The sequence below is a fragment of the Episyrphus balteatus genome, chromosome 4 (assembly GCF_945859705.1).
Source record: "Episyrphus balteatus chromosome 4, idEpiBalt1.1, whole genome shotgun sequence".
NCBI lineage: Eukaryota > Metazoa > Arthropoda > Insecta > Diptera > Syrphidae > Episyrphus > Episyrphus balteatus.
The window spans coordinates 20,844,436-20,861,742 of record NC_079137.1 but is presented as its reverse complement, the minus strand read 5'-3'; the positions used below and the strand labels follow the sequence as shown (position 1 = coordinate 20,861,742).

The window sequence follows — 17,307 nt, the reverse complement described above, 5'->3', positions numbered from 1 at the left end:
TGTGGTGCTTAGTCTAGTAATTTTTCATTTAATTTTTGAAAAACTTTTTCCGTCACACTTGAGTATTGAACCTAGACCAAGCGAGTTCAGAAGCCAGTACACTACGCACTGCGCTACCTCTCCCACATGATTAGCTTCACCCAATTGTAGGCTTTATAGTTTATCAACATTCAAATGAATAGACTTAGCATTTTTACTAGCTCTTTCAAGTATGTATATTGTTATTCGGCTCTTTCATGTTTTTCTATATACACTTAGGCATAGCAACAATTCGTTGCATATACGAAAGGAGGAAAGTAATTAGAGTAATTTTTGTTAATGTAATTGTGTGTGTGACAAGGTAAAAATGGATAATTTCCTTGAAAAAAATAGTGATAACAGGCCTAGGGAAAACATTTTATGAATTGAAAAAAATATTAATATTAATAACATATGAAGTATATTACACGAAGATGGAAGGCGCAGAAATCATCTTCCAATTTCCTTTTGATTTTCGTTTCGGTGCGTCAGGCGCTTCTATACGTATTATTTATGAAGACGCAAACTTGACAGTTATTTTCTTTGGTTTTATTTTGTTCTTGTTTTCGTATGACGACTTCTACAGGAAGACGTAGACGCACGAGATGCACATAAGAACAAGAGACAGATAAAGATCGATTTCTCCTTTGCTCTTATGTGCATCTTGTGCGTCTACGTCTTCGTGTAGAAGCAGACTATGTATTTTAATTCCAAAAAAACACCAAAATATACAAAAAAAAAAAACAACTCCCGTGCGGGGTCTATGTGCAACGAAAACTTTTGAATAAATTAAAAACGATACTATACAATAATACACAACCGACGAAGCAGATTCCGCAACCGACAAAATAAAATAAAGCAGAACAGCAAAAAAAAGAACAAGATCAAAGAGAAACGTCAAAAAGAGTCACAAATTTTTTTACCGGAGACTCACGGTAGAAAATCTTCCTTTCTTTTTTCGAACTTTATTTCTCCTTTGCTCTTATGTGCTTCTCGCGCTTTGCGTCTTAGTGTAGAAGTGAACTTAGTTTTACTTTTGGTATACTTTTCATTATGCTTCTGATCGGTTTTTTTCAGCCTAATTGATACACACCCTTAGTTTGATTTTATAATTGTAAAATAAAAATATCCCATCAACGCAGAAAAAAATGGGATTTTTTTTGTTATACGGCACAGGATTTTTTTTTATTGATGAAGAACACTGACGGAAAATTTTTTTTATTGAGTTTTCAATTTCATTTTGGAAAAAGTGAAGAATTAACGTAAAAATGGAAGAAATATATCTGGCGGAATATAATACAGTAGAAAATATATTCAGAATGGTTGTTTTCTGTTAATAACAAAAGAGTTTGAAAGAAAAACTTTTCGCATTTTTCAATTTTCAAACAAAATTTTAAAATGTCAAACTTCAAATTCATAAGTGTGTGTGCAAGTGCATGTGCAAATCGGTGTAAATCTGACTAAAAATGTGGAGTAAATCCGGGGTACTCATTAGTACTACACTTTTGCGGCGTCAAAGAACACAAAACCTTCTAAAGTTCAAAAATAAGTACTAAAAGGGTACTCTCATTGGAGTGAAAGAAAACGACATTAATCAATGCGAAATCCCAAGTATAACATTCTTACATGTTATAACATTGGCGCAGCCGGTTCGAGAAACTTTTAAATCGTAATCAAAAAAAAAATAAATAAATAAAAAAAAAATAAAAAAAAACAATATAAAAAATAAAAAAAAAAAAAAACAAAATAAAAAAAAAAAAAAAAACAATATAAAAAAAAAAAAAAAAAAAAAAACAATATAAAAAATTTAAAAAAAAACAATATAAAAAATAAAAATAACCAATAAGTTTGTGTTGTGTCGGTTTTTTGAAATTTTAAGTTGATTAATTGTTTTTCGAATAAAAAAAAAAGTTTCATTAATACAACATAACATCATTTGGAATACGAAACCACACTTGACAACGACTACACTGCACAGTGGTACCGGTTTCTAAGAAGGGCGGCCATAGGGGATTATAGTTAGGATAGCAACAAAATATACTTGAATATGTGTGAGAATATATTTTTTTAGCAATAAAAAATGAATTAATTTAAAAACAATTGTTTTATAAAGAAATCTTGTATATATTTAATAACAAAATGTACAAACAAATGATAAGTTGTTTTTTTAAATTATTTATTTGGTTTTTTTTTCAATTTCAGTCATAATTTTTATGTTACATTTCAGATTTAAAGCTTTCTTAATATCATATATTTTTATAAAAATATGTGCAAAAACTTAAGGAAAACATAAAAACTCAAAAAAAAAAAAAAAATTTTGAAAAAGTTTTAAATATGAGAAATATGGGTAAAATTGAAACAATGAGTGTGAAAGAGTCAGTCGTAGCCCGTCGCACTTATTCGCAGACAGATTCAATTGTTTAAGAAACTAAACGTGCTAGAGAAAATTTATGTATATGAATCATGTATTTATATTGATGACAACATAGTTAAAAGTTTCGGTAAAGTGAGAAGAAAAACAAAAGTATGGAATTTGAACCTGTCCTTTTCTAGTCTCTTTTTTATTGAAAATTTTAAATAAAATAGAATTGTAAACTCTTTAAATAAAGTACATACCTTCAACTTTAAGTTCCATAACAAAAAAAAACTTTAAAAATAATTTTAACCGAAAAATACACTTAAAAGTTTAAGTTGATTCGGGACCAAAAATAAAGCAATGAAATCAGACTTTTTTCAACAACTTTTCATGGTCGATATGAAAAGTTCTGTTATTTTCTCAAAATGTCTGTTATGCTATCTTAAAGAATAGGCTTTTTATAACAAATATAACGAAAAATGACGTCATTATATTGACATCGATATTTCGGCCTATGGCCTACTACGGAACCACTGTGGCATTGTTAGTATTTAAGCTTATTTCTAATGTTAGCATTTAACATATTAAATAAATAAATATTGTGATGGTGAAAAAAAAAAATATTCCTACAAGAAAATACAATACAAACCTAGATTTGTTATTTTCATTTTTCCATCAAAAACTCAAAAAGTTGATTAATGGCCTGTACTCCGCCTGTCGACATTATTTGTCTCAATTTCTTTTCCTCATCCCTAAAACGCAATTCTCAGTTTCTTTTCTCTCTTCCTCAACCTTAAATAAGATCACCCAAAATAAAATAAACTAATAACATCAGTGAATTTAATTTAAAAATAAAAAACGTTGCATAAAGTAAGGAGTATTTTCTATCAGAAAGTGAAAAACTAATTGACCCTCAATTCTCTAAAGAGCACGCAATTTTTGTTGCATTGATTAATTTAAGGAAGATATTAACTAACTCATTAATTTCAATTCATCGCAGAATAACGGGGTATACTAAAACAAAATCATTAAAGTTCAAATAATGTATTAACAAAAATAACAAGTTTTTATACACTTGTTCTAAGCCCGAATTGAAATAGAAAACACCATCAAACATTTCCAAAACTTTATTAATATCGTTAATAAATAACTGAAGAAGAATTCTCCATTTAGTTTTATTTACATTTCTATCACAACACTTCGATATTGCATATTGAGAATAGCACTTACCAAAGTACTTCGCATTGAAATAAAAATGAGGTAGATGTAACAGTTAACTTTGAACTAATTTTTTAACAAGACACGATCGAAAAACAAAAAAATAAGTGCAGCATGTTGACACATGTTTATTTTGCACCCACTTTGCCAAACTTTCAAGTGTCAATTTTGATTTTCAGAAAATCGGCTTATGACCAGGTTTTTACTACAAATACTCCTATGTGCGACGCATTGGACAAAACGTCACGATTGACAGTCATAACTTCGAGGTAGTAAAGGACTTCGTCTACCTAGGCTCCGCTATAAACACAGTCTGAGATGGATGAATTGGGCATATGCAAAGCACTTTCATCAATGGAGGTTGATGCATCATGCAGCTCTTCTATTCCAGACCAGTCGTCATCTTCTCTCACTCCACCCGAACCTTTAGCTCTGTTCACTGACGCTGTGCTGGACTGTTCTAGGCAGAAAAGTACAGCTTTTTGCTGTTCATTGACTTTTTTTCTGTGCTGAACTGTTCTAGTTTGCTGTTCATTGACAAACCTAGAACAGTTTAGAACAGGATTTTCTGTTCTTGCTTTTGAGTCAGATCAGGTTAGAACAGATTCGTGAGAAGTGTCAAAAGCAAAGCTGTCATTTTTTGTTTTTGTTTCGATTTAATTGTGCGAATATTTCTCGGGTGTTCGTGGTTTTTATAACTAAAAACAATTTTTAATTATATTTTTCGCAGTAAAAACACAACAAATTAGAAAAAAAATAACAAGAAACGATAAACAAAAAATTCATATAATTTACAATTTGTTTTTTTTTTATTTTGAAAACTGACGTTTAAATGACTGTTCTAACTTGCTCTGACGTTTCTCACGAAACTGTGCTGTCCTGTCCTGTTCTGATCTAGAAAAATCCTCGTTGAACATACTTTTTGTATATCAATTCCATAGTACTATTACCACTCAAGATTTTGTGTTCCTTGTCTGAACCACCGGGAGCGCTCTAGTCGCGCTGTATTCTTGCAGTTTTTTGTGCAGAATAAGGGAGGAGCAAAAAAAAATCTGTATTTTATTCTCTTTTGTTTTGTTCCCATTCTTTTGTAGAGGGGTATTTTTTTCATACATTTTCTTGCTTCTTGGGAAGTCTGCTTTTACATGAAGACGCAAGAGTCAAGATTCAATGAAGAGTAAGGGAGAAAGAAAGTTCGAAAAAGAGGGATGGAAGATTTTTTACCCTGTGAGTCTCCGGTCGAAAATTTTGAGACTCATTTTGACGTCTCTCTTTGATCTTGTTCTTTTTTTTGCTGTTTTGCTTTAATTGATTTCGTCGGTGGCAGAGTTCGCTTCGTCGGATGTATATTATTTGGGTGTATACTAACTTTTATTAATTTATTTAAATGTTTTTGTTGCACATAGAGCCCCCTGATGTTGTTTTTTGTATATTTTGGTGCTTTTTTTAAATAAAAATAGATACGAAAACGAGAACAAGATAAAATAAAAAAATAGCTGTCAAATTTGCGTCTTATAAAAATTACTACGTGTAGAAGCGCGCGACTTACCGAAGGGAAAATCAAAAGGAAATTCGAAGATAATTTCTGCGCCTTGCGTCTTCATGTAAAAGCAGACGAATGAGAAAACTGTAAAAATATTAAATAGAGAGCAAAAAATGTATTCATGTGTTTTCTTTTCGTTTTCATTTGTATGTATTGTATATGAATTCATACACAATGATCTTGATGTAGGTTATTTTGATTTTTCTGTTTTGAAACTTTTATGGATCTTCTTAAATTTTTAAAGAAGTAAAGAATTGCAACATTTCATATCAATTTCGGAATTGATATACAATAATTGCAATTTTTGTTCAAGTTTGGCATTATTGTATTGAATTTTCATTTTTGGAATTATTTTTTATTTTTTTGGTTATTTTGATTTTTGTGTTTTGAAAGGAAGTAAAGGATTAAGGTGAATTGGGTTTAGCCGAGGATAAATTTTAAACTGAGGTTTGGTCGTTGGAAAACTATCTCCACTGGTATTTTGTGGACATTTTGCACTTTTTAAATTTAAGATTGTGAAGCTTGTGGTGCATGTTCCGTTATGTGATATATCAAATGAAAGGTTATATTATCTTTATTCAAAATTAAGTTAAATCAAATTTTAAATGCTCTAGGTAAAAAAATATTTTTGACTTAGTAAATAACATTGTATTTGAATTTTCATAATTGATATAGGTAGGGTAGAAGGGGAGGATTTGTCAGGATTTAGGAAAATTGACTTAACGCAAAGTTTTTAATTTTTTTCTATCTGATATTATTATTGACTTTATTATCTTCACTTATATACCTATCTATCCTATAAATGTTATTTATATTTGAAGAAGATTGAAAAAGGTAAGGAATTGAGGGCGAACAAAGTAGTTTTTCTAGTTATTCGGTGAAAAAAACATTTTAAAAATTCATTGTTTTGCACACGTAGGTACGTAAATCAATCTCACAAAAAAGTCCTGTAATTTTGAAATTATTTTTGCAATTTTTCAACAAGTCCTTAAAAAAAATATTTCCAAAAAATAGGTGATTTTCCAAAATTTATATTTCGAAAAAAGAACCTTAGAAAAATATCCATATTAGACGACTAATTTGGTTTTTTAATATATTTCCATTGGCATATGAGCCAAAATACTATTTAATGCTTAAAAAGTTGTCAATTTGGTTGAATTTCATTTTTCTTAAAGAAAAAGTACAAATTAGTAGAAAAACTTAACATTAATAACATTAACAAGTTTAAAACCCAAATTTGGATTGCATTATTTACAAATCACCCACAAATAAATAAATAAATAAATTGCCCACAAACAAATTGGGGGAAAGGGGGTGGGTGGGCGAAAAAGTGGGTTGGGTGTCAAAGATCGTTAAAATGTCTACAACTGTTACTCAAACCATTTTTTTTATATCGGTAACCTCAAAATATTGAAAAAATGCAAAAATACGATTTTTAAATTTTTCATTTTTATCTTTTACAAAAATAGCTGAATTTTAACAAAACTTGGTCAAACATTACCTTAGAGGATATAATATATGGAGTGCTTGTTCCTATACCTAATACATTGTAACGCCATATGCATGGATAGGGGTCGCTGCCTTCGTTTTTCAGTGAGAGTCCGGTTCCGCAGGTGTAAATAAACACGCTTGTTGATGATAGCCATCAAATGAAAATAAAATGGAGGCATGCACTCATCGAAAAAATTAAAGAAACTAGAGCCCTCTATAAAAGCTTCACGGAACTAACAGCACAAGCACTCCATATATTATATCCTCTAAGAACATTACTTTGTTATATTTTCTATGTATTTAAAATTTTTTTTGAGCAAAAAGTTAATTTTTGGATTTTTGACGAATTAAATTTGAAAAAATAGCTTTTTTTTAAAACAAATAGGTTACCGAACAAATTTTTGATTTTTGAAAAGTTTGGAGTGCAATTATTTAGATTAAAACCTGTTATTTAAGATTGTGTGGAAAAACTAAACAAAACAAAAAACCGATTTTTTAGATCGATTTTTCCGTAAATGACAGTAATATTGGCGAGAAATAATTTTCCATAGAAACTAAATTATACTTTCAGATGGTATAAAATTTATTATATGCTGTTAAATAAAAAAAATGGATTTTTGGGTGATGGACGTGATTTTTTCACTTTTTGCATAAGAAATGATTGTTTCTAATAAAATTATTTTAATACTTTTTGCGCATTGTAAAAATTTAAAAATGGTTTTATTCTTTGGAAGAAATATTTGGCTTTTTAATGGTATAACTTTTTGAGTAAGCTTTTTAAATAAAAAAGTTAATATAATGAGAAAAGAAAAAAAGGTAAAACGCTTCAATTGACTCATTTTAAACAAAAGCACAGTCTGTTTTCTTATGACGTTATCACTTTAAATCATCGTCCGTAAACCGGCTTTACAGACAACCATTTTTTTTGTATTTTCAGTTTAAGTTTAAGCCTGTTTTTTCATGGGGTTTCCTAAATATCATAAAATCTATGAGTTTTCTGGAAAACTTAGAAATAACTTTTTTGTTCATTATTGTTTTCTTCATAAGAATAAATTTATAAAACACCATGTTTATAGTACATTTATCGAAGAAAATAGGCCTCAAAGTCAAAAATTATCATGGGTAGAAAAAATGAATACTATTTAAAAATTAATATCTGAGCAATTAAAAAAAGATGATAAAGTTTCTAATATAAGTATGTACATACATATTAACGGAGAAATTAACATTAACATGAGTAAAGGCATACCAAAGAACAAATTTTCAAAAAAAAGCTCAAATAAAAGAGATAGCTATGACTAAAATAAATAATCACCCTTTGACGTGTTAAAAAAAAAACCACCCTAACTCTTAAACCGAAGAAATAATCAAAAAAAGTTATTTAACTACATTGTAGCAAATTAAATTATCTTCAAGTTTGCCGTACATTTAATTTCTGTAGAATCAAAAACACACGAGTTATGAGAAAAAGTAAATTTTTTTAAATATCAAAATTACGGCCCAATGACTAAGTGCCATTGGGCAAAATATGGTTTTTGAGTCGTGTTTTGATACCTTTTCGAGTCCTGAAGTCAAAATACATTTATTAATTTTTCCCAGACCCCATTTAATAAAATCTATGTAACTTTCCCGTAATTTAGTGCCATTACTCTACGCCCGTTTTGCTTAGCATAACTAAATATAAAAAGAAACAAAATCATCAACAAACTAAAGCTTCAGATCAGAATTTAAATCAAATAGGTACCAAATCCTGAAAATCAAAACATCAAAACAAAAAAATCCTACATACCTACACAAGCAAGCAACAAGGTCACAAATGAAAATACACACAACACACCCAAAATCTCATGAACATGAAAACTTTGTATATCCATTGATATACAAAGATATACCCTAAGACAAAACATTTTTGGATTCGGTTTTTTTCTTGTCCCAATCCGACCTACATGCACTATATCTTTTTAGAACATACATTACATACCTTGTGATTCAACGTACCTACATACCTACATATACAAAATACATAAATATAAAATTACATTTTAACTTAACTAACTTAATAAATAACAATATATTGGCCGCGGGACGTCCACCTTCCATACAAATACTCCACTCTCTCTAATTAAAAAAAAATAATCGAGCGCACTATTAACCTTGCCACAGTGAGCCTGAACAAGTTTAAGGTTGACCTAAAATGACGACAAAAACTAAAGATGAGGCTTTGTTCCTGAAGGCCTCAGCAATAATAATCCGTTTTTACCAAAATCGGATTAGCTTCCTCTTTCGAGATACCCCCCTTAAATGTGTTTTTTCGAGAAAAATTCATATCAACGCAAGGCTCGACTACGATAACTTAGGCGCCGAGAATTGAAAACGGTTTTTAGTAGAGGTATTCAATACAATCATTTTTGGTCTTGGGAGGGAGGGTCTATGTCCCCCCCTCTTGGCGGGAGGGGCAGTTTTCTAAAAAATCAAGCAAAAAATTATTAAAAAACAATGGCAACATTAACAGTTATGAATGATACCTTTTTCAAAAGCTAGAATTGTACACTTAATTAAAGTTTTTAAACCAAGTTATTTTAAACAGTTGTTTTCGAAATAATCGATTACAAAGTCAACAATTGTGAAAAAGAAGTTTAAAAAAAAATACATTGAATACTATTTTGTCAAGACTTTGGGTTTCATTACGGGATAAATTGATAAAGTAAACTACCTCAATAAATTCTTTATCAAATACTGAAAACCATATGTTTCTATGCCTTCTAGTTTTTGAGAAAATTGAAAAATAGGAAAACTACTTTCTTTATCAGGCTCACTAATGAGCGTTCTGGTACCACACTGGTACTAAGAAATTTTATTTTTAAGGTCCAATTTTAAATGGAAATAAAACAAATTCATGGAATCGAAGTAGATTAAGCACAGTACTTTTTAATTTTTGATAATGGCAAAGCAAAATAGCCAAGAAAATAAAAATAAGATAAAGAAAGTAGTTTTCGTATTTTTCAATTTTCTCAAAAACTAGAAGGCATAGAAACATATGGTTTTCAGTATTTGATAAGGAATTTATTGAGGTAGTTTACTTTATCAATTTATCCCGTAATGAAACCCAAAGTCTTGACAAAATAGTATTCAATGTATTTTTTTTAAACTTCTTTTTCACAATTGTTGACTTTGGAATCGATTATTTCGAAAACAACTGTTTAAAATAACTTGTTTTAAAAACTATAATTAAGTGTACAATTCTAGCTTTTGAAAAAGGTATCATTCCTAACTGTAAGTGTTGCCATTGTTTTTTAATAATTTTTTGTTTGATTTTTTAGAAAACTGCCCCTCCCGCCTAAAGGGGGGGCATAGACCCTCCCTCCCAAGACCAAAAATGATTGTATTGAATACCTCAACTAAAAACCGTTTTCAATTCTCGGCGCCTAAGTTATCGTACTCGAGCCTTGCGTTGATATAAATTTTTCTCGAAAAAAACACGTTTAAGGGGGGTATCTCGAAAAAGGAAGCTAATCCGATTTTGGTAAAAACGGATTATTATTGCTGAGGCCTTCAGGAACAAAGCCTCATCTTTAGTTTTTGTCGTCATTTTAGGTCAACCTTAAACTTGTTCAGGCTCACTGTGTTGCCTCGCTCATCGCAGCTGCGAGACTGAAAATTAAATTTAGACCTCCTATCCTTATGAATATCTATATTCTCTCTTTGTTCTTTCTTTTTTGAGACCCCAGCCCTATCTAACAATAAATTCGTCTATTTATTCTTTTTTGACCAATCAGAATTGTCCATCGCCACAATTGTTTTCGCAAATTCTCATTTCTCTTTGTAACTATTGCCAGATCAAAACCCAGTCAAAATAATAGTTTTCCATTTTTCGAACTTTTGTCGCGCATACTTTTTTCCTTGAATACTTTTATCTGTTCATACTTTCCTACCTAATACTAAAAGTCGTGAACACTTTTTGTTTTCACACTTTTGACGGGTTCCCGGCGAAAACGCTTCTGGAAGCTGAACGCTTTGACCTAGATATTAGAACATCGGTCTCCTGAAATATTCGAAATTGCATTGGTTGCGCTTGTCGTCCCAGCGACTCAAATCACAGTGGAAAACACATTATCGTCTTCAGATTTTACTTTAAACGAAAAGAGATATAATCTTGGGTCTAAAGAATTTTGAGAGTCTATTTAGTTCATAAATTACATAAACTTAGAAAAAACATCATTTTCATATTTATTTTTGCAATATTCTTGACATATTCGAAATTTTCCATTGAATTGGCCATTTTTGATTTATTTTCAGCGAAAACGGTTAAAGGTTTTTATTTATTTATTTATTTATTTATTTAATATGTTAAATGCTAACATTACAAATAAGCTTAAATACTAACAATGGAATCATTAAACTTAAACTCAATATATGAGTAATAATTGTCAATTAATCAAAATAAAATATACATATATTAACATTGAAACTAAATGTACTAATATAAATAACAACAGAAAAAACAACATTCTGCTAAATTAATTAAATTGATTAAAGAAGCTATTTTTGAATTTATGGGATTTAACGTTATCATTAATAGAATCGATTATATGAAAGTTTTTGTTAAAAATATTAATTAGTTGATTCATAGAGCTATTGACGCCATAGTTAGATCTACTAAAAACTACACAAATTGGTAACCTATTTCTTAAACCAGCACGCCCAACATTAAAATTCAGTCGATCCAACACTGTAGAAGATATTGAGCCTCTTATTATCCCAATTATAAAACATAATTGCAAATACTGTCTGTGAACTGAAAGTGATGGTAAATTAATAAGTTTAAGTCTATCCAAAAATCTCAACCTCTGTGGATATATACAAAACTCTATTTTTGGAATTTTCGGAGAACTTCAAGTCCCTCGGTTGGAAACTACTCTTTACGGATGCATCCAAAGCAGAAACATACACCTCTTTTGCTGTTGTTGATAGTACCGATTCAGTTGTTTCCAAAGGACTATTACCAAATCATACCTCAACTTTTACTGCCGAAGCATTCGCTATATATAAAGCAATAACTCACGCCCAGAAAAATAAAACAATTATATTTTCTGACAGCCTTTCTACCATAAAAGCCCTACAAAATATTTCCAACTCTACTGAAATTGTAGAAAATATACGCAACCATCTAATCTTGAACTCTGAAACCTTAAAAATCGTTTGGATTCCCGGACACGCTGGAATCGCTGGTAACGAAACAGCTGATGCAGAAGCCAAATCCGCAATAAAAGAACCATTGAAATCATTTTTTCAATATAACAAAAAAGACACCATAAGGTTCCTTATTGAAAACTGGAAATTCAAAAGAAAAGACGCTTGGTCAAATTATAACCACCTATACAAAAATGTCAATCCTCACGGGGACAGAGCAATCTATCCCAACAACATGCCACCAAGTAAACTAAAGGTCTACATCAGGCTCAGACTAGGACATTCATATATAACACATCAACACCTGTTCAATAAAACATCTCCATCCATATGCCATCTCTGCGAAGAAAATTCCACCCTCACGATGAACCATTTACTTTCCTGCCCAAAAGTATCCTCAACATGCGCAAAACTATCCAACCACAACTTAATTCATCTTTTAAAAAATATAAATATCGAAAACATAAACTTAGTTTACAACATTATGAAAACTCTAAAAATTGAAAACTCTATTTAAAAAAAAAAAAAAAAAAAAATTATAATAATAATAATAAGTAATAATAATTCATTCTTTTTTTTCTCTATATCTATCTCTGTATATATATATATATTTACTATATCTAGTAGATAGCCCTGGCAGCTAATTCTAGTTTAAGCAATTATTGAATTTGTAATTTACTTACTATTTAATAAAATTAATAATAATAATAATAATAATAATAATAATATTTCTTAAACCAGCACGCCCAACATTAAAATTCAGTCGATCCAACACTGAAGAAGATATTGAGCCTCTTATTATCCCAATTATAAAACATAATTGCAAATACTCTCTGTGAACTGAAAGTGATGGTAAATTAATAAGTTTAAGTCTATCCGAGTATGGAGGTAGGACAATTCTATCGGACCATGAAAGAAAACGCAACGAAAATCTCATGAACCTTCTCTGAACACTTTCAATTCTGTTTATATGATAGTAACTATACATCCGTATTCAAGAATTGGCCTAACAAATGAAATATATAGAACCTTCAAAACATATGGATCCTCGAACTCCCGCGCAAATCTTTTGATGAAGCCAAGTGTTACATTGGCTCTTTTAATAATGTGCTTATAATGATCAGTAAAAGTTAGTTTCGGATCTAAATTGATTCCTAGGTCAGAAAAATTTGATAATTTACATAATTGCGACGAATTTATCTCATAGTTGTAAGCAATTAAATTTTGTTTTCGTGTAAAGCTCATTGATTTACACTTGTCAATATTTAATATAAGGCGATTTGTGCAACACCATTCCCAAAATCTTTTTAAGTCTTCTTGCAAGAGCTTACAATCGGATAGGGAATTTATTGTTCGAAATATTTTCACGTCGTCAGCATAAAATAAAGTTTTTGAGTTTTGGAAAACAGAAGGAAGGTCATTATTTATAAATAACACAAAGAGCAATGGGCCTAGGTGACTTCCTTGAGGTACACCAGAATTTACTCTAAAGTTCTCAGAACAGTCATTTTTAAACATTACGCAGTAATACCTGTCTACAAGGTATGAAGATATCCATGAAAGAAAGTTCTCATTTAGTCCAATTCTTGTTAGCTTTTTCAAAAGTACTTCATGGCTTAGTTTGTCGAATGCCTTACTGAAATCAGTAAATATGCAATCAACTTGTTGCTTTTTCTCAAAAGCATCAACGCAAAATGTCGTAAACTCTAGTAAGTTTGTTATCGTCGATTTTTTCTTCACAAATCCATGTTGATTTTCACATAAAACAGAGGAACAATTAAAGGAAAGAGTGTCACATACTAAGGATTCAAAAAGTTTTGGAATAACGGACAGTTTGGCTATGGGGCGATAATTAGTGACCAAATTCTTAGGGCCCTTTTTATGAACCGGTCTGAGGTAAGCATATTTCCATAGAGTAGAAAATTTTGAAAACTTTAAGGATTCATTGAACAAGAGATATAATGGGTAAGACAAATAAGATGAACATTTTTTTAACATAAAAGCAGGTAAGCCATCTGGACCAGGACTTATATTATCTTCTAGTTTTAATATTTTATTTATGATTGAGTCTTCAGAGATTGAAAAATTAATTAACGCCAGATGGGAATACTCTTCCAGTGAAGAATAATTATCTGTTGCATCAGACGACAAAGTATCGGCGAAGGCACTTTTAAAATAGTTTGCAAACATTTTAGATATAACTTCTGGAATATGACTGTTTGCATTTTCATAGCTCATATTTAATGGATAACCGTCGAATTTTCTTTTAGTATCAACATATTTCCAGAAATTTCTTGGACTAGATTTAAGTTCACTTTGAGTTTTTGCAATAAATTCTGAATAGATAAAATTAGTGTAGTTTTCAAATTCATTTTTATGCTCCATATATACATTGTAATCTTCATCAGTCCTAGACTTACTAAACTTTACCCAGGCTTTGTTTCTCTTGTTTTTTAAAGTTTTTACATGCATATCGAACTATGGCGGATTAGTTTGTTTTTCTCTTATTTTTCGTAAAGGAATAGCTTCGATAAAACAATCAAATAATACATTATAAAATTTTATAGTCATGTCGTCTAAGTTTGAGTTTAAAAATATGGTATTCCAATTTATACTATCAAGTAAGTTAAAAAGTTGATTGAAATTACATTCTTTAAAGTTAAATTCTAATTTATCATTACAATTACTAGGTAGATTATAAACACTCAAGCTCAAAGAAATTGATAATGCGGGGTGGTGTCGGTCCTCTTCAATAAGTTTTGAGTCACAAAGTTCAACATAGCTGTCCTATGTTAAACATCCAGAAAAGTAAACAAGGTCCAGATTTTTATTAAATTGATTGCTGACTCCATTCAATTATTTTAAACCTAATGATGCCATATTATCCATTATGCTGAATTCGTTTGCAGTCGAAGCATTGACAGGAAGTAGCTCTTGGAATTCATCTATCCAAGACCAATGTAAACTTCCTAAGTTAAAGTCTCCAATTAGTATAATTTCATCATTTGATTCAGTTTTCTCTGAAATGCTATCCAAGCAATTGCATAGTCCTTCGTATGTCTCGGATTTGGAATAAGGTGGTACATACATAGATAGCCACTACATATAAGTAACCAGATGACATCTTTAATTTAATGCAGAGAATTTCAATTGTAGACTCTAGGAAATCATCGACTAGAGTGCTAACGAGAGAGTTTTTGACAGCTATCAGCAATCCTCCACCAACTTTAGCAGATTTATTAAGAGAATGACGATCACGGCGATAAATTTGAAAACTTGTGTCCAATAGCTCGGTATCAGCGATAGATGAGTTAAACCAGGTTTCAGTTAAGACAATAACTTCGTGCGAAATGTTATTTGCATTTTTGTAGACCTTATTGGTCTTTGTCCGTAATCCATTCACATTTTGATAGTATATTAGTACTTGTTGAAGTTGCTGCAGTTGGATGTTTGCATTGTCAGGTGTTTGTGAAAATGGTTTGGCTGCTTTTTCAATGTTCTATTTACAAACTCGTGCATAACAATTCCAGAAGGCCAAAAAGATTCATTATTTAAAAGATAAAAAACTGAATCTGAGCACCTTATTTTGAAAGATGAGTACTTAGAATAATTCCGTTGAAGCATTTTTTCTACAATAATGCTTTGTAGCGTACCAATCTTGTTTTTTATGAAATTTTTTATGTCTAAGGCATTAGTAGATGGGTCAAGCTTAGAAATGAAAAGAATTTTTTGTCCTTCAACAATTTTTAAACGTGATTCAAAAGGCATTTTTGAGTTGTTCTGCTCTTGAACATGACAAGCTTGAAGTGGAAAGTTACTTGTATCAATATTATTTACGCCCATTGAGTGAAAGTTTGGTAACGTCGCAACTGATAAAATTATTGGTTTAGAGGACATTTGGCATTCATCAGTTCCGGTTATTAGTGTTGGAGTTGCTGGTCTTATTGTTGTTGTTGGTTCAGTAACTTTGGGTGAGGCAGAGGCGGATTTACCAGAAGGCTGAGTAGGCTGGAGCCTAGGGCGGCAAATTTTAGGGGCGGCAAATTTGGGGACCGATCTGTTCACCTCATAGAAGTCAAAAAGATTTTTCCATGACGAATTTCTGATGTCTTGCAGATATAATTCTTTAAAAAAAATTTCCAATGACTTTTTTCTCCCGTTAGTCATTGCACATTCCATATTCTAGACTAAAACAGAATACTAAAATGACTTGCTCTGGGAGATACAATTTGTCTAAAATCAGAAATTTATTTGGCAGTCCCCTTCGCTCTTCGCACCTCTTTCCTATGACACGATAATTGTTTTACTTAAGACTTAATTTTGGCGTTCAGAGCGAGTCGTTTTTTGTGTCGTTTTAGTACAAACGACTTACGTAATAGGGGTGAATGTATTACCCTTTTCCCACTAACAATCCATACATGCCAGTCCAAATACTGGTTGGAGGCTACGAGCTGGGTAGTTTATATATATGTAATTTTGTGATTTAAATTGTTTTTTTTGTATAAAAATCTTAAAAAAAAATACGCTAAGAAAATAGAACAATTACACGCAAAAAACCATATTTTAACCTTCATGTTTTTTATAATAATCACGTTCCTGAGGAGTTTTCACGTGGGAATAAGAAGGACTAATGAAGCTATCATATGTACTTGTATATATTTGAAAAAGTTGATGTGATTTTACTTGGGAAACCCATGGTTGTACAAAAATACCAGCGATTTACCAAAGCTATCCGTGTTTTACTGGCGAAAATACAGCAAAGATTCGGGTGGAAACCGTGATTTTTAAAGAGGAATCTCGTGATTTTAATTGATTGATTGATACCGAAGATTTTGAAGATGATTTTAGCAAAAAAAAAAAACACAATCGTACAGCATGTTATGTTTTCCAAAGTAATTCGGGATGTTTTCGTTTATCGGGGAAACCAGTGATTTTAATGACGAAACATTGTGATTTTACCCAAGATTTTCATAATGTTAAGAACAAACCTGTGCACAGCTGTGGTTTAACCGAAGTGACTCTTGATTTTCGTGCAAACCATCATTTAATTGCGGAACTCAAACTCATTGAAATAAAATGCACGAAATAAACCACTTTTGTTATGGGGTTTTCGTTTGGTACAAAAATCAATTTATTTTTTTATTTAGATCTGTCAAAAAACTGATTTTTTCCACAGTACACATAAAAAGGTAATATATTCCCAACTGACATTGGTCGCCAAATTGTCAAAACATGACAATTTGGTGACCAATGTGACCGTAATTCTTAATTAATTGAAATAACCGACGAAAAACGCACAAAAACCGAAACACCACGCGCACCACTAATTTTTTAACAATTATTGATTATTTTCCAATTGGTTATTTTTCAATTTATAATTTTTTCAAATGACATTTTTTAATAAATTAAAACAAAACAAATTTCCTGTTTACTGCGATTGAAATATAAAAATTAAAGGCCGACCTGACAGATTGGTGCCTATTTTTGACAA

At 30.7% G+C, this 17,307-nt stretch overlaps 1 protein-coding gene across 2 annotated transcripts in view; it reads right to left on the bottom strand.

Annotated features, from left to right (window-relative positions):
• LOC129919551 (homeobox protein extradenticle) overlaps positions 1-17,307 on the bottom strand; it is an 80,915-nt gene that overhangs the window by 3,632 nt on the left and 59,976 nt on the right. The gene's annotated exons all lie outside the window — the stretch shown is intronic.